The sequence below is a fragment of the Simochromis diagramma genome, unplaced genomic scaffold, assembly GCF_900408965.1.
Source record: "Simochromis diagramma unplaced genomic scaffold, fSimDia1.1 OVJJ01000566.1, whole genome shotgun sequence".
Taxonomy (NCBI): Eukaryota; Metazoa; Chordata; class Actinopteri; order Cichliformes; family Cichlidae; genus Simochromis; species Simochromis diagramma.
In genome coordinates this window covers 498409-517039 of record NW_024387387.1, presented here as the reverse complement: position 1 = coordinate 517039, position 18631 = coordinate 498409, and the positions used below count along the sequence as shown (strand labels likewise).

Below are 18631 nucleotides of genomic sequence, written 5' to 3'. Positions count from 1 at the left end.
AGATCACTGATCCACCTCAACACAGAGACAAACTACAGCATTTCATCCATTTACACACAGCTTCATCAACACTAACTCTAAGTATGTCCACTAAGAGTGGACATATTTCTAAAGTTTCCACATCAGAACACAAACACTGTAACAGTTCAAAATGTCTGTTGAAACAAATAGTTTAAGACAAATTTTAAATCTTTTCATTTTTATCTTTATGATTAAACGTTTTCAGTATTTGTTACTGTTGCAGTAGCATTATGATGGGAATATAATAATAATAGTTTTAGAAAGGAACATTTACTTTTTTTTTCATTCACTAATGCTGCTGGTTGCAAGTAGGTTGCAAAGACACCTTTACCAACCCGCATCAGCTCAGTGAAATTTGAAGTGGAATTTCATGCTCTGGTACATTTGACATTTTATATTTTTTTTCTCATTTGTTCTGGGAACCTCTGACGTAACACGCCTTGAACATAAAAGTTTCCAATACAAACTAAAACATGGCACACTGAAGAAGAGGCGTGTAGCTGAGTCTACAATGTCAAGAATCATAACAACATTTTAACATCACTGCAGTTTCTGTTTGCAAGTTTACCATGATGTACAGTAATGTGCAAAAGTCTTGAGCAACCGTTCATTTCTTTACATGTTGCCCTGAAAAGGAAATAGCTGCAGTGATTTATTGAAACATATATGGAAGTACAGTATATGGAAAAACAAAGTTCATACACAGCCTGAACTGTATTTCTGTAATTTCCTTTTCAGAAATATTTTCCTGTAGGACATTTAGAGCTCTACTTCATTTTTATGCTGAAAAATCAAACAATTGCCAATCAAACACTTTGGTGCATCAGAACCTGACAGTATTTTTCTGTATTTCCAATTGTATCAATTTTGACAGGATTCTCAACAGCACTGGCTGAAATGAAGCCCCAAATCCCGAAAATTTAAACTGAAAATGTCAAATGTTTATTCATCACTCCGAGAAGCTTTTAATTAATGGTTATTTTTACCACTATATGTTTCAGTAAGTTGCAGTTTGCTTTATGATGGCAGTAATAGTAAAATTTTGAAGGAAAGTTCACGTTTTGATTCTAACGCTGCTAGTTGTAAGTATGTTGCAAAGACACCTTTACTGATTAGTACTCGTTGTTATTGCTCATTAACTCACCACACAATTGATAATGAGGAGGAAAACTACCCATAAAGGCAAAAACTGCTTTGTTGCAGACTGTAAAAGATTTATATTTTGCTGTAAATAACTAGGACATTTTACAATCTTTCCTGGGATCATATAACTTGATTAATGATTGAAATCTGGGTATGTGCAGTGGGCACAGACTTATAATGGGTATGAGTATGAGTGCTCTATGAGAGACACGTACCACACAGTCCTGGTAATCAGCACTGCACTGACCTGTCTGTAAGTCATCTTCAAGGCTACAGAAAGCTGCTGCTCAAGTATCGATGAGAACACACATTTGTAAACACATCGAAACTCTCAATGTGTGAGAACAGAATTTAGAGCATGTGTGAGTCATTAGCATGAAATCTGATCTGGCACAAAACAACTTTGTTTCGTTTAGAAGTCACGAAGAGTCATGAAGAGTCTAAGACAAGATGATGTTGAGTCATTTGCACTGCACCTGTTAGCAGAACAACAATGCAAAGTACTTCAAACATCACATACTGTTCATACTTAAACCCTCACAGTACAAAGAAAGAGCAGAAACTGAAACTGTGGATGCAGAGTCACTGACAGCTAAAAGAGCAAAAACAAAACAAAACATGAAAAACAAGAAGATAAAGAACAGCTATTAACAATCATGATACAGACAAACAGCAAGATTGTAAAGACATATAAAATAGCAGCATGTATAGTAGCTCATCTGTGAGAATAGCTTTAATTAGCAATGATGCTAACGCTGTTAACATTAAAATTGATACAGTAATCCTCTGTTATGGTCAAAGAATAGATGATGGGTTTTAACAGCATGGTATTATAAAGTGTTGATGTGCATAAATTCATTTTTGAAAATTCAAATGTCAGAATGGCAGAGTTATACAGCCTGTTACAGCCAGTCAGCATAAGGCCACTGCATAGTGAGAATGAGACCTGTTGAAGCTGTATATTGAAATCTTTTATCTTTGCTTCTGGTATTTAGTGTTGCTGGAGCAGGATTCAACAACATTGACAATGAGATCCTTTTAAAATGTTGAGAGCTTGAGGTTGGCCTGAGTGTTCAAGTGCAACACTGGGATTTTTGTCCCAACAGGAAACTGCTATTTATTATCAGCTCACTCAGCTGTGTCATTAATCAAGGACACATTTTAGGTCATCTTTTAATTTTCACTTGTATGCTGCCCTTTAGCTCCATCAATCCATTCGCTCCCGCTTATCCTTTTCAGGGTCGCCGGGGGTGCTGGAGCCTATCCCAGTTGTCATAGGGCGAGAGGCGGGGTACACCCTGGACAGGTCGCCCTTTAGCGCCGTCTTTTGGAAATATTCACTGTCAATATTACAACTGCCAGTTTTTCCTTGTATTAGATTAAGAATATTGTGAAGGGAAGGTTGAACAAACTGAAAGTGATCCTTAAATTAAAACCAGTTTCCTCACTAAAGGATCTGGAAAGAATTATTTGCATCTTTTCTTTGTAACTGTTGACTGGAGAACTACAACTGCTTGTACATGAGAGTGCAGGAGATGCAAAAATCCAGTACACACATTATAATATATATATATATATATATATTAGGGGTGCAACGATATTCGTATCGATATTGAAGCGTTCGATACAGTGCTTTCGGTTCGATATGCATATGTATCGAACAATACAAAATTTGTAATTTATTTTATCAACTTTCCTTCTGACGATGCTGTCTGTGTTGAGCGCTCAGTGGATCTGCGTTCGACTACTCCGCCTAGGCTGCACTGTCGAGCGCAGATCCACTGAGCGCGCAACACAGACAGCATCGTCAGAAGGAGGAGCGCAGGGCAAGCTAGCGAGACAGAAGTTCTCCTTGCAAATGGCAAATTGAACCTCCCCCACCCTCATTCAGATCTGGCGTTTGGAATTATTTTGGTTTTCATGTGACGTATGACCCTGAAGGTAAGCGAGTCATGGACTAAAGTAAAACAGTATGTTGGATGTGCCACGCAATGCTCAATTACATGGGTGGGAACTAGTGTGTTAGCGCAGATTGCTAGTTATGTGTTGGCCGTCCAGCCCCACGCACGGGGCGATCGGCGGTAGCTCGTTAACGGAGATTTGCCGTGTTGTGGCGTTAAGGTCATTTCAACGAGATTAACCTGAAAGCACTAGTGGGAACACAACGAATATGACTGCACATTTACGCCGACATCATCCTAGTGCAAAGACAAAAACAACAAGCAGCTACTAACTTTAGCCGAGTCATTTAGACAGCTGTTAGCACAGATTCTCCTTATGCTGCTGAGAATATAGCCCAGAAGAAGCGGATAGTATTGCTTTTTTTGGAAAGAGCCATTTCTCTGTAATAAACTCTCTTTTCCAAAGATGAGTGATTCCTCAATCAGATACAGGGCTCGCAAAATCGCTAGCCCGACGTCCTGGGGCTAGTGATTTTTCCAGTCGGGCTACCAAAATCTATCTCTGCCCTGCCTGTCGGCCTATCATAGAAGGAAAATATATGTCAATGCTTTTGCATTCTTTCGGAAATGTAGCTGGGTAATTATGTCATTGGCATCGGTGAGCCACTGTCAATATGTGACATAGAAATCGCGTTTGAATTTGCGCTTGTTTTTTTGCTTTCACTTTGCAATCGTGCGAACTGTGTATAGAGAGCGACAGCACTGATCTGTGAGTGATGATAATTTGTGCACCAATTCCTCTGACATCGTCTTATCAATCGTTAGACTATGCAAACATGACAAGTGAAATCTCCCGCAGCTTAAACATGTGAGAGGTTGATCGTGCAGAGAATCGCTGAGCTTATGTGAGTGCGTGTGTAAAAGCAGCACAATATATTTTAGTCTGCTGAGCCAAATAAGACAGGTCAGGGTGAAGAAGTGACAGCCAAAGAAAAGCTTACCACAAAACGGAGAAGTTATGACAAATCAGACTATAAGGCAAAAAGAAAGTGCAGCTTTATGGTTTCATGGACAAAAGAATTTCTGTGGCTGCAATATGACGAGCTAAAAACCAGGGCTGCACATAAGTGGTCCGCAGGTGCGCATTCGCTATCAAAATAAAAAACACGCACAAGGGTTAGGGTTAAATTTAAAAACTGTACTTTTGAGTTAAAATATATATTTATAATTTTAATAAATGACAAATTAAAAAGGCATGAACATTTTTTTGTATCGAAAAAATATTGAACTGTGACACCAAAGTATCGAACCGAACCGTGAATTTTGTGTATCGTTGCACCCCTACTATATATATATATATAATATATTATATATATGGAGTCATACTTCTTTTTAAGGCTTTGTTTGAAGAGTGGACATATTTCTAGAGTTTCCACATCAGAACACAAACGTACAGTAACAGTTTGCTCAGGGTGTTTTAAAGACTATCTGCTGAAATGTTTGAATGAAGCTGAGAGGAACATTAGCCTAATATGTGATTAACCTATAAGAGATCTATGTCTGAATGAGGCAGCAATGTTACTCATCCACTTGCTGAAAAGAAAATGCTTGCTCATCTCTCCCTTCATGTGTTTTTAGTTTGTTTGTTTCATTCAGAAAACACGTGATTCTGATGTCTTTAATATTGTTGAAGCTGTGAATCCGTCCTCTCTGCTCTGTGTTGTTTTCTCTCTCCTTCAGTCCACGTGAACCTCACAGCCACCATTGGACAGAATGTCACTCTACCATGTCGAGCTCCAAACAACCCAGCACACAGCTGTAGAGTGGAGCAGGGCTGAAATAGAAGAACAATATGTGTTTTTTTACTTGGATGATCATCCTGATCTAGCTAAACAACATCCATCTTTTGAGAACTGGGTGGATCTGCAGGACAGACAGATGAAGGATGGAGACGTGTCTTTGATTCTGAGCAATGTGACCATTAATGACACTGGAACATACGAGTGTCGTGTCAACAGACTAACAAGCCGCAGGAGGAGAGCTCATCTGAAGACTCCCCCATCAGCATCATCTACCTGAGAGTTGATCCTCCAGGTGAGTGAGTAGTTGAGTGTATAAGTAAGTAAGTAGCAAAATTTTATTTATATAGCACATTTCTAGATAAAAGATCACAAAGTGCTTCACAAGGTATAAAACAAAAGCAGACAAAAGTTAACAAAATGCAATTCTAAAAGATGTGTTTTTAGTTGTTTTTTAAAAGTGATCACTGAGTCCGCAGATCTTAAGTTGTGAGGAAGAGAGTTCCACAGTCTGGCAGCCACAGTGGCAAAAGCTCTAGCTCCCTTGGTTTTCAGCCTTGTATGCTGAATATCAAGTAGGCCCTGATCACATGACCTAAGGGACCTACTAGGGACACAGGGCTGTAAAAGTTCAATGATGTGTGATCAGAGGTGAAGCTGCTTGTTGATGTTTGTTTCTCTGACCTCCAGTTTAAATGTATACTTTATATGTTTGTTTTTAGTACTTGTTTTCTTACTATTAACATCTGAAGGCAAAGAGGCGTGAGGGGTGTTAAGGAGAGGGGTGGAGGGACATGTTCAGAGGACTGCATCAGGTAAGGCTGGCAGTCATCACTAATCACAGCCTCAAATTTCTATGTGAAGCCTGGAGAGGGAAGAGAGGAGCAGGAGCAGGTGCAGGAGAGGAGTGCAGAACTGGGACAAGGAGCTGAAAAGCTGCCCACACTGCATTGGGGAAAAAAACAAACAAACTATAAATAAAACACTGACATCACACAGCTGAGCAGCAGGACATTACTGCTACAGTTTTTTTCTTTCTTTTCTTTCTTTCTGTAAATCCTTCAAACTTGTTGACAATGTTCAAAATGTCTGTTGAAATAAATAGTTTAAGGCAAGTTTTAAATCTTTTCATTTTTATCTTTATGATTAAACGTTTTCAGTATTTGTTACTGTTGCAGTAGCATTATGATGGGAATATTAATAATAATAGTTACTTAGAAGGAACATTTACTTTTTTTTTCATTCACTAATGCTGCTGGTTGCAAGTAGGTTGCAAAGACGCCTTTACCAACCTGCATCAGCTCAGTGAAGCATTTGAAGTGGAATTTCATGCTCTGGTACATTTGACATATTTTTTCATTTGTTCTGTTCTCTGAGGTGAGATGCCTTGAACATAAAAGTTTCCAATACAAACTAAAACATGGCACGCTGAAGAAGAGGCGTGTAGCTGAGTCTACAATGTCAAGAATCATAACAACATTTTAACATCACTGCAGTTTCTGTTTGTAAGTTTACCATGATGTACAGTAATGTGCAGTAGTCTTGAGCAACCGTTCATTTCTTTACATGTTGCCCTGAGAAAAGGAAATAGGTGCAGTGATTTGTTGAAACATATATGGAAAGTACAGTATATGGAAAAACAAAGTTCATACACAGCCTGAACTGTATTTCTGTAATTTCTTTTAGGTAGCATCAGAAATATTTTCCTGTAGGACATTTAGAGCTCTACTTCATTTTTATGCTGAAAAATCAAACAATTGCCAATCAAACACTTTGGTGCAGTTGCAGTTTGCTTTATGATGGCAGTAATAGTAAAATTTTGAAGGAAAGTTCACGTTTTGATTCTAACGCTGCTAGTTGTAAGTATGTTGCAAAGACACCTTTACTGATTAGTACTCGTTGTTATTGCTCATCAACTCACCACACAATTGATAATGAGGAGGAAAACTACCCATAAAGGCAAAAACTGCTTTGTTGCAGACTGTAAAAGATTTCTATTTTGCTGTAAATAACTAGGACATTTTACAGTCTTTCCTGGGATCATATAACTTGATTAATGATTGAAATCTGGGTATGTGCAGTGGGCACAGACTTATAATGGGAGCTGTATGAGAGACACGTAGCACACAGTCCTGGTAATCAGCACTGCACTCTATGACCTGTCTGTAAGTCATCTTCAAGGCTACAGAAAGCTGCTGCTCAAGTATCGATGAGAACACACATTTGTAAACACATCGAAACTCTCAATGTGTGAGAACAGAATTTAGAGCATGTGTGAGTCATTAGCATGAAATCTGATCTGGCAAAAAACAACTTTGTTTCGTTTAGAAGTCACGAAGAGTCATGAAGAGTCTAAGACAAGATGATGTTGAGTCATTTGCACTGCACCTGTTAGCAGAACAACAATGCAAAGTACTTCAAACACAGTGTTGGGGAGTAACGGAATACATGTACCGCCGTTACGTATTTAAAATACAAAATATGAGTAACTGTATTCCGTTACAGTTACCGTTTAAAAAGGTGGTATTCAGAATACAGTTACTTTGTTGAAATAAATGGATTACACTGCGGTACTTTCCTGTTTCATTTTGTCGCGGGTCAGGACTGTTTGGGTTTTGTTTGACAGCTACGTTCTGTTGTTCCAGGCGGCAGCGTTACGGTTGCCATGGTTACAGGGCGACGCTCTCTCTCTCTCTCTGCGACTGTGTGTTTCCTGGGTGAGAGAGCGCCTTTTCGTTGTTGTTGTTGTTGTGCTAAGCTAACAGGCAGAATGCTACAAGCATAGCTCTAAAGAATGTAGCATCATGGGCAGTGTAGTCCGTGTTGCAGGGAGAATGGACTGCCATACACGTTATGGGTCTGTGAGCGCGAGGAGGGAGAAAAGGCGAGTGGAAAGGTACGAGTTGTCATCGAGGAAAAACGGGAGCTGGAAGCATGTAAATATAATAATAACCACTTCAGCCAAGAAGAGTGCCTGACGAGCCCAGTTGTAAGTAAGCTATTAAGACTCGACTGTACACCGTGTTCGTGTTTTCCTCCGAAAACAATAAGTTCCGTTGGAGCAGCCTTTCAACGCCTCTCTCTGTCTCTTGCAAGAAAAGTTGACCCACACAACAAAGTAAAGCTATTTTTCGGCTACGAGCCGACAGGGACCCCGCCGTATTAGTCAGAGGTCCCTTTACCTACAGTTCGGAGTCGCGGACCTTCAGTAATAGTAATAAATCACACAGCAATAGTACATTCACGTTGTTGTAAAAGCATGATAATATATTAAGTAATCCAAAGTATTCAGAATACGTTACTGTCATTGAGTAACGTAACGGAATACGTTACAGAATACATTTTGGGGCATGTATTCTGTATTCTGTAATGGAATACATTTTAAAAGTAACCTTCCCAACACTGTTCAACCATCACATACTGTTCATACTTAAACCCTCACAGTACAAAAAACCAAAAAAACAAACAGGAGCAGAAACTGAAACTGTGGATGCAGAGTCACTGACAGCTAAAAGAGCAAAAAACAAACAAAACATGAAAAACAAGAAGATAAAGAACAGCTATTAACAATCATGATACAGACAAACAGCAAGAATGTAAAGACATATATAAATATCAGCATGTATAGTAGCTCACCTGTGAGAATAGCTTTAATTAGCAATGATGCTAACGCTGTTAACATTAAAATTGATACAGTAATCCTCTGTTATGGTCAAAGAATAGATGATGGGTTTTAACAGCATGGTATTATAAAGTGTCTTGAACATAAAGGTTTTGTTATTGTTGCTAGTAAAACCAACACGACACTGAAGAAGAGGCATGTAGCTGAGTCAAGAATAATAACAACACTTTTAACATCACTGAAGTTCTGTTTGTATGTTTACCTTTGAGCCATGGCTTATTTCTTTACATGTTGCTATGACGATAGGGAATATGTGCAGTGATTTATTAAAATGTGCAAACATATATGGAAATACAGTATACAGGGTAAAACAGTTTGTACAATGAGCTTGAAAGTGAAAAATATGCATGATCACCTTTACTCTCCCATACAGCCTGAACACTATTACTGGACTTAATTCACTCAGGTTCTGTCTGTCGGGTCACGTTAACTTCACTGTTTTATTTACAACTGAGCAAATCGGTTTGGCTCAGATTAAAGTTAAGTTTCATAACTGCATTGTTTTAGTGAAGTTTAATGTCTCACTAGAGCACATGTTAGACTGAGCCATCCTCTTTTCTTTATTACCTGGTGTTCATATGTGTTGGATTTTTTTCTTAACCATGAATTTTGAGATAAAACTAACATTAAAAATCATTTTTATAAAAGGAGGAAAGAGAAAGTTTACTAAGATAAAAATAAAAGCACTATGCTGGCATTAGGTATTTTCTGTTCTGCAGCAGTTTGCCCTCTAGTGGTTGTTTTTGTGTATTTTTTTTACTCTGTAAGATCTAGCCAGAGGCAGTTTCACCTCCGTTAATCTGTTGCCATCCATGCCTTCACAAGCTGATAAACGGCATCATCTGTGAGTAATATTGTTTGTTATCACTGAGACAACTTGTGTGCATTATTATTTGTTGTGAAGGCGTGATATAGTTTGTAGTTAGAATTTAATTTGAATGCATGTATAACCTAAGCTAGTGAGGTTAAGCTAGCTCATATGTCATGTGGTTTCTTTAACGTTTTGATCATGAGTGTGATTTCATTTGATATTTTATTTGGGCACTCACTAAGCAGATAAATATTGTGCTCATATTTTTGAATATGTGTTTGTTATACTGTATATTGAGGCAACATTTTTATTGGTTTATTTCTGGTTTTGTCAACAGTTTCACACTTTTTCCTTATTAAATCATCCAACTCAACACATTGGCCTGTTCCCTGGATTTTGATTAGGAGAGTGTTTAGCTGTCTGTATAGCTGAGTCTACGTCCACGATGACAACACTTAGTGAGGACAGAACAGTGAAAAGATGAATCATCACATCAAGCTTTGAAGGAATCTCGGCAGCCTATTTCTTCGCCACCAGTAACCACTAAGTAGAAGAAAAACATCAAAGAGGCTACGTTCGCTTCTTCTGTATCTTTTTACGGGATTTGAAGACCCATTCACCTGCCTGTATTAAACGATGTCCAGCTCAAACCCTATTGACGCCGATATTCAGAGCCTGGAGGTTAGGTCAGAGTGTGCTGCCTCAGCTGCATTTTCCAAGCAAAGTTCAAATAAATCTTCAGCTAGTGCCGCTGCTGCTAAAGCTCGTGCAAAGGCGGAAGCTGCACGCACACGAGCAGCCTATGCAAAACGTCAAATAGACATGCAAGTGGAGAAAGCACGCATAGAGGCTACATTGAATGCACTAAAAGAAGAGTGTGAAGCTGAGGCTGCCTCAGCAGAGGCTCAAGTGTTTGAGGCTGCTGCGGATTTAGACAACTGTGACCTTGGGAGTAAAGCCAGTCATGCTCAAGCAACGAAGCAGTCATTACAGCGAACTGGTGAGTTCATCCAAGCACATTTCTCTTCAGGGCAGAGTTATGCTTTAGCTCAAAATGAGAAAGAAACAGAGGCTGCTGCTTCTGTACCACAACACAGACACCTCCCAGATACCGAAGTTCATCGCGTCAGTCGTGACACACAACAGCCGTATCCTTCTGCTTGCTCAGCTGAAGGCCTGCACCCAGGCAACCAGAGAAAGAATCGCCCTGACCCTCTGTCTTTTAACACAGATAGAGATGTCCCCTCCATGCACACACATCGCTGCACAGACTCAACAAACCAACTTCCACCCCGCTCACCACTGGAGGCTCAAGGTGTATCTGAGTTAGCTGTATATCTGGCGCGTCGAGACCTTGTCACAGCTGGACTAAAAGTGTTTGATAACCAGCCTGCTAGTTATCTGTCATGGAAATCTAGCTTTGTTAACGCTGTGGAGGGACTTAGCCTCAAACCTAGTGAAGAACTGGACCTGCTCATTAAGTGGCTTGGTGGGGAGTCGCTACACCACGCCAAGAGGATAAGGGCAGTTTATGTCAACAATCCATTCATGGGTTTGAACATGCTTTGGCGAAGGCTGGACAAGTGTTATGGCTCTCCAGAGGCCATTGAAGCTTCTCTCTTCGATAGATTGAACCACTTCCCAAAGCTTTCAAATAGAGATCACCAGAAGCTTCAAGAACTCGGAGACCTGCTCCTAGAGATCGAAGCTGCTAAGCAAGAGGGATATTTGCCAGGGCTCAACTTCCTAGACACTGCAAGGGGAATAAACCCTATAGCAGAGAAACTGCCCCACAACGTCCAAGAACAGTGGATAACTCAGGGGTCTCGCTATAAGAGGGAGCACCAAGTTCCATATCCCCCTTTCTCATTTTTTGTGGACTTCGTGTATAACCATGCAGAGATGAGAAATGATCCTAGCTTTGCTTTTGCTAACTTCAGTTCAGCTGCATTCAAAGGTGACGGATCCTTCTCCAAACAATGGAAATCCAAACCTCCTTTATCTGTAAGTAAAACTGAGGTAGGAAACCCCCCCACCTCTCAGTCCTCCAAAGGACTCACCATTGATCTGGACAGAGAGTGTCCTCTCCACAAGAAACCTCACTCCCTCAGGAAATGCCGAGGCTTTCGAGAAAGATCACTTGCAGAGCGAAGACGCTTCCTGGTGGAGCACTCCATATGTTTTAAATGTTGTGCTTCAGCAACTCACCAAGCTAAAGAGTGTAAAGCTGACACCCACTGCTCTGAGTGTGACAGCGACCGGCGCATCGCAGCACTCCATCCTGGACCGGCACCTTGGGCTCCAAGTTCCAGACCACCTTCTGCAGAGCATGGTGGGGAGCCTACCGAGTGTGTCACTGACATAGCAGCCTCTTCATGCACAGCCGTGTGTGGTGAGGGTCTTAAAGGTAAATCATGTTCCAAAATCTGTCTGGTCAGTGTGTATCCCAAGGGTCGCCCAGACCAAAAGGTGAGGACATACGTGATGCTGGATGACCAAAGCAATGTGTCGCTAGCCAGATCAGCATTCTTTGACATGTTTGACATCCAGGGTGAGGCTTCCCCCTATACCCTCAAAACATGCTCAGGAATCACCGAGACTGCTGGAAGAAGGGCCTCTGGATTTATGGTAGAGTCAGCTGATGGACAGTTGCACTTATCATTGCCGACTCTTATTGAGTGCAACCTGATTCCCAATAATAGGGACGAAATCCCTACTCCAGAAGCTGCCAAAAGCCACAAGCATCTCAAGTGTATTGCTGACAGGATCCCTCCTCTTGATGCGTCAGCTGAGATACTTTTGTTACTTGGGAGGGACATCATCCGAGTTCACAAAGTGCGCAGTCAGCGTAACGGCCGTCACAACGAACCTTATGCCCAACAAGTGGACCTGGGTTGGGTAATAGTCGGTGACGTCTGTCTCGGTGGGGCTCACCGGCCGACTGTCAACACATTCAAGACCAATGTCCTTGAAAATGGACGACCAAGCTACTTCAAGCCTTGTGAGAACAGGATCATCTGCAAAGAAAAGTCCATAGAGGAACAGCTAATATCCCCTGACACACTGACTTCCAGTCAGCCAAGCTTAGGTGAGCTGGTCTTCAGCCATTCAAAAGAGGATGATAAGCTGGCACCCTCCATCGAAGATGAAATCTTCCTCCAGATCATGAACAAGGAGTTCAAGAAAGATGATTCCAACAGCTGGGTGGCTCCCCTGCCATTTCGTAGTCCAAGACCACGTTTACCAAATAATCGAGAGCAAGCCCTCAGCCGACTGATGTCACTTCGCCGTACCTTGAATAGGAAACCGGAGATGAAACATCATTTCATAGATTTCATGGAGGATATTTTCAAAAATGGACACGCTGAGCCAGCTCCTCCACCAGAGCCTGACAAAGAGTATTGGTATTTACCTTCCTTTGGTGTCTATCACCCCCAGAAACCGGGAAAAATAAGGATCGTCTTTGATTCAAGCGCACAGTTCAAAGGCATCTCATTGAATGATGTGCTCTTACAAGGCCCGGACCTCAACAACACCCTAATTGGGGTTCTCATGCGTTTCAGAATGGACCCAGTTGCTGTGATGACAGACATTCAACAGATGTTCCACAGTTTCCTAGTGAGGGAGGATCATCGGGACCACCTCCGATTCTTGTGGTTTCGTAACCACCAACTTGATGACAAAGTGCTGGAGTACCGCATGAGGGTTCATGTGTTTGGTAACTGTCCCTCGCCAGCTGTGGCCATTTATGGCCTGAAGAGGACGGCTATGGAGGGTGAAGAGGACTATGGACCCGAAGTGTGGAGCTTTGTGCACAGACATTTCTATGTTGATGATGGCCTGAAATCTTTCCTCAGTGCAGAAGATGCCATCAAAGTGCTGAAAGGTGCACAAGACATGCTAGCGCAATCCAACCTCAGACTACACAAGATTGTGTCTAACAGTGTTGAGGTCATGAGGGCATTTCCAGCTGAAGATCTAGCTAGCAACCTGCAAGACCTGGATGTGGGTCAGGACTCCCCTCCCATGCAGCGCAGCCTGGGTCTTGGTTGGGATCTTGCTACAGATACTCTAACTTTCCGTGTGGACTGCGCAGAAAAACCCTTTACACGTCGGGGTGTGTTGTCTACTATCAACAGCTTATTTGACCCGTTGGGGTTCGCTGCTCCCTTCAGTGTTCAGGGCCGCCTCATTTTGAGAGAACTCACCACTGAGACTTGTGACTGGGATGCACCACTGCCCCGAGAAAAGCTTGAACAGTGGCAGAGGTGGTGCACATCTCTTCAAGACCTAAGAGAGTTGAAGATCCCAAGGGCCTACACAATGGTCCCACTCTCCACAGCTCAGAGCAAGGAGATCTGTATCTTTTGTGATGCATCTACCAAAGCTATTGCTGCTGTTGCTTATCTGAGAGTCACAGATGCTGCAGGACATAGCGAAGTTGGATTCCTGTTTGGGAAAACAAAGTTGGCACCTAAGCCTGACATCACCATCCCAAGGCTTGAGCTCTGTGCAGCCGTTCTTGCAGTGGAACTGGCAGAGGTTATGTCTGCAGAGTTGGACATTCAGGTAAACGACATCAAGCTTTTCTCAGACAGTAAAGTAGTACTTGGGTATATATTTAATGACTCTAGACGGTTCTACGTCTATGTTCATAACAGGGTACAAAGGATCAGACGTTCAACCAACAAAAGCCAATGGAACTATGTTCCTTCTGATGTCAACCCAGCTGACCATGCAACTAGAGCGATTCCAGCTAACCAGCTTGCAGCTTCCTCCTGGTTGTCTGGACCAGCCTTTCTTGTAGACAAGCAACATTGTCACTTAAAACAGGAAGCTTTCAGCCTAGTTGAACCCGCAACAGATGTGGAACTACGTCCAGAAGTAGTGACTTGTGCCACAAATTTGTCATTTCAGCTGGGCAGTAAACGCTTTGAGCGATTTTCAAGTTGGAGGTCACTCACCAGAGCTATTGCCAGGCTCTGCCACATTGCTTACTCCTTTACAAGGGCAGCAAAAGAAGGTCCTTGCCATGGTTGGCACAACTGCAAGCTGCTTTTCAGTCCAGACCAGCTGCATCATGCAAGGATCAGAATTTTGCTTGCTGTCCAAAGGCAGGTCTATTCAGAAGAAATACACTGCTTACAAAAGGGAGGTCAGGTCCCTAAACAGTGCTCTCTCAGCAAGCTTTGTCCTTTCATTGATTCTGAAGGTCTTCTCCGCGTCGGAGGACGACTGAAAAAGTCACAGCTCACAGCAGAAGAGGGTCAGCCAGTTATCATGCCTGGTAAACATCATGTTACCTCCTTGCTTATCAGACACTGCCATGAGCAAGTCTGCCATCAAGGACGACACTTGACGGAAGGCGCTTTGAGGAGTGCTGGTTTCTGGATTGTTGGAGGAAGACGGTCTGTCAGCAGTTTGGTCTACAACTGTGTGACATGTCGAAGATTGCGTGGGAGAGAGGAGGAGCAGATAATGGCAGACCTGCCTGCTGATCGCTTGAGTACAGATCCTCCGTTCACCTTTGTTGGATTGGATGTGTTCGGACCATGGTGTGTCACCTCAAGGAGGACACGTGGAGGGCTAGCCAACAGTAAGCGTTGGGCAATCATCTTCACATGTATGAGCGTGCGTGCCATACACATCGAGGTCATCGAATCAATGGATTCATCCAGTTTCATTAACGCTCTAAGACGCTTCTTTGCAGTTAGAGGGCCTGTCAAACAGCTAAGGTCAGACTGTGGTACTAATTTTGTTGGAGCCTGTCGAGAGCTTGGGATCAGTTCCAAAGGCTGCAACAACAAGGAAGTGTCCAACTACCTGTCTGATCAGGGCTGTGTATGGCTGTTTAACCCTCCCCACTCTTCACACATGGGGGGAAGCTGGGAGAGGATGATCGGTGTCACACGTCGGATCCTTGATGCAATGTTCCTCAAGCTTGGGTCTTTTCAGCTCACACATGAGGTCCTGACAACATTTATGGCAGAGGTAACTGCAATTGTCAATTCCAGACCACTTACTTCAGTGTCCACAGATCCAGACGAACCTCTCATCCTCACTCCTGCTATGCTGCTAACTCAGAAGATTGCTGTACTCCCTATTCCTCCTGGTAACTTTGATGATAGTAATATCTTCAGACGTCAGTGGCATCAGGTTCAAAGCTTGGCCAACACATTCTGGGAGAGGTGGAAAAGGGAGTACCTCAGTAGTCTACAAGGTCGAAAGAAATGGAGAACGGAGAGACCTAATCTCATGGACGGAGACGTTGTTCTAATGAAAGACAATTCACTGAAGAGACATGACTGGCCCACAGGACTGATCACAAGGACTTTTCCAAGTGATGATGGGAAGGTCAGGAAGATCGAGGTGAAAGTTTTCAGAGACAGTGTTCCAAAACTTTACTTAAGGCCAGTGTCTGAAGTTATACTCCTGTTGCAGAGAAACTCTGTCAAGTGATGTGCAGTTTGACATCCTAGGGATGTCAGGTGGGGAGTATGCTGGCATTAGGTATTTTCTGTTCTGCAGCAGTTTGCCCTCTAGTGGTTGTTTTTGTGTATTTTTTTTACTCTGTAAGATCTAGCCCTAGCCAGAGGCAGTTTCACCTCCGTTAATCTGTTGCCATCCATGCCTTCACAAGCTGATAAACGGCATCATCTGTGAGTAATATTGTTTGTTATCACTGAGACAACTTGTGTGCATTATTATTTGTTGTGAAGGCGTGATATAGTTTGTAGTTAGAATTTAATTTGAATGCATGTATAACCTAAGCTAGTGAGGTTAAGCTAGCTCATATGTCATGTGGTTTCTTTAACGTTTTGATCATGAGTGTGATTTCATTTGATATTTTATTTGGGCACTCACTAAGCAGATAAATATTGTGCTCATATTTTTGAATATGTGTTTGTTATACTGTATATTGAGGCAACATTTTTATTGGTTTATTTCTGGTTTTGTCAACAGTTTCACACTTTTTCCTTATTAAATCATCCAACTCAACACATTGGCCTGTTCCCTGGATTTTGATTAGGAGAGTGTTTAGCTGTCTGTATAGCTGAGTCTACGTCCACGATGACAACACTTAGTGAGGACAGAACAAGCACAGTAACATCTGATTTGTGTGTGGTGTTTTTTTTAATGTTGGTGTTTCAGTCATGTTATGCTTAACTGTCAAAGGCTTGTTAGAAACTAAGGAAACTAACACTGCTCATGAATGAGACTAAAGGTAGAACGGTGTCCTTTACAACTAAAGATGTTATTAGCACCTCCACATTTATATCATAGTTTATGATATAGCACGTGTATTTCAGTAATAGCCTACTTATTTCAGTGTAGTGGTGAACAGTCACACAGCTCACGTGGGTGTTATCTGTGAAATTTTATCAAACTGCACTTTAGGTAAGCTTTAAAGAGTCAGATCTGGGATAGTTGGCTCCTCTAAACAAATTGTGCAACATGTAAGGTCTCCTCTTTACATATGCTGTGATAGGCTACATACATTTGACTGAACACTCAGGTCTAACTTGATGTTTTGATAATCACAGTGCCATTAATGTAGGGCACAACTGCTCACAGTTACGTCAAAAGGAAATAGTGTTTGGTATTTATGATTCCATACACTATAAATTAAGTGAACTTGTTACAAACACGGTTACAACACATGGCTTCAAGGCTTCAAGCTATATTTATAGAAAATTGTGCTTTGTTGCAGTTTGGAGAGCAAATCTGTCAAATGTCAGTGTGATGACTCCATTTTCACGGATGAATGAAGAAGCATGACGACATTTGTTTTATATTGTATAACAATGTACAACACTGTATATGTTTTACAACTTTAACATATCATGCAGCTTTCTGTCCAGTCAGAGGCATTGAAATGTCAGCTGACTGACCCTGTCCAACATGCTTACACATATCTCATCAATCTTGCACACTATATAGGCTGTACCTCAGGAGGTTGTGCAGGTCACTTACTAACCAGAAGGTGGGCTGGTCGATCCTAGTCTGCTCAGGTCTTCATGCCAAGTGACCTTGGTCAAGATAATAATTTCATGGTGCTCACATATGAATGTGTGTCAGTGTTAGATAGGTAGCACTGAGAACAAGCATAGAAAGAAAGTTGTGTAACGTGCTTTGAGTGCTCAGATACATTAGAAAAGTGCTATATAGGAACCAGTCCCTTCACCATTATCCATATAAAAATCTATTTATCTGGACAGAGTATTGATCAATTATCATGCAGTGTTTTCATTTTTCATTTTCATTTATTTTTATTGATTTTAGCTTTATCAATAAATGTGTCTGGAGTACAATACAGAAGTAATAGTGCACTGAGGAAAGAAAGTTCTGGTTCTCGGTTGCTGCAGGTCTCAGTGACTTTCTACCTGGAACTAAAGAGGTATTTACACTTTAATTAACCTGCTGTTCCTCATCAGCTCAGAGAAAAGCACAGATCTTCCTGCTCTGTTACATTTGACACTTCTTTTTCCTGTATTATGAAAACACACATTTCATAACTCTGATCCTTTGAAAGCTTCACGAGTTCAGTAAAGCTCTTACATCTGACATACGTCAAACTGACAAAGAGCCTTTACATAATGGAACATGGCACCGTGAAGAAGACGCATTGTTTTTGTGTCTTCTCAAAAAGATTTCTAATGTGACTCCAGCTTCTGTTAGTAATGTTGTGTTACTGTTGAAATGTGAACTGTTTCTTTAAAGAGCCCATAGTCACAGCTGCCTCCACACCAACACAAGTTCAACATGAGTGAAACAGAAACTCTGACTCCGTCTATGTGAAAGGTTCAACATCCCATTAACCATTATGGAGTCTCTGATATAAAACTATGATATGATCCAAATCTTTTTTACACATACAAAACTGATTTACAAAAAGTACAAAATATTTATGACCACATTTTGAGCCCATAGGTGAGGTCAAATGTCTTTTTACATTACACCACAGTCATGAAGAGTGTGAACAAAATGTAGACGCAGTTGCATCACAGCTGTTAGCAGGACAAAGAGCTTTAAGAAGACATGAAGAGCATTATTGTTGAATGTCTTTAATCCTGCAGTGACAAACTTATTTTAGTGTTTCCTGTTGCTGTTGTCCTGTTTGTGTAAGAAGAGGCTGAATAAGCATCCATCAGTGGGAGGTTCCCATCAGGTGGCTCCACCATGGACTCCACCTCCATCCCCGCTCTCCAGGATCCACATAAAGAGAGACGGACGGAGAGAGCAGCGTCTTCTTCACAGAGACACCACCTGCACA

At 41.6% G+C, this 18631-nt stretch overlaps 1 protein-coding gene and 1 long non-coding RNA gene across 8 annotated transcripts in view; both read left to right on the top strand.

Moving 5' to 3' along the window:
- Positions 1 to 18631, top strand: part of LOC120720229 (alpha-tectorin-like) — a 57057-nt gene that overhangs the window by 16379 nt on the left and 22047 nt on the right. The window lies entirely within an intron of this gene.
- On the top strand, positions 10032 to 16784 carry LOC120720254. Its single transcript, XR_005692846.1, has 3 exons — positions 10032 to 10043; positions 13992 to 13994; positions 16551 to 16784. It is a non-coding gene; the product is annotated as an uncharacterized LOC120720254 (long non-coding RNA).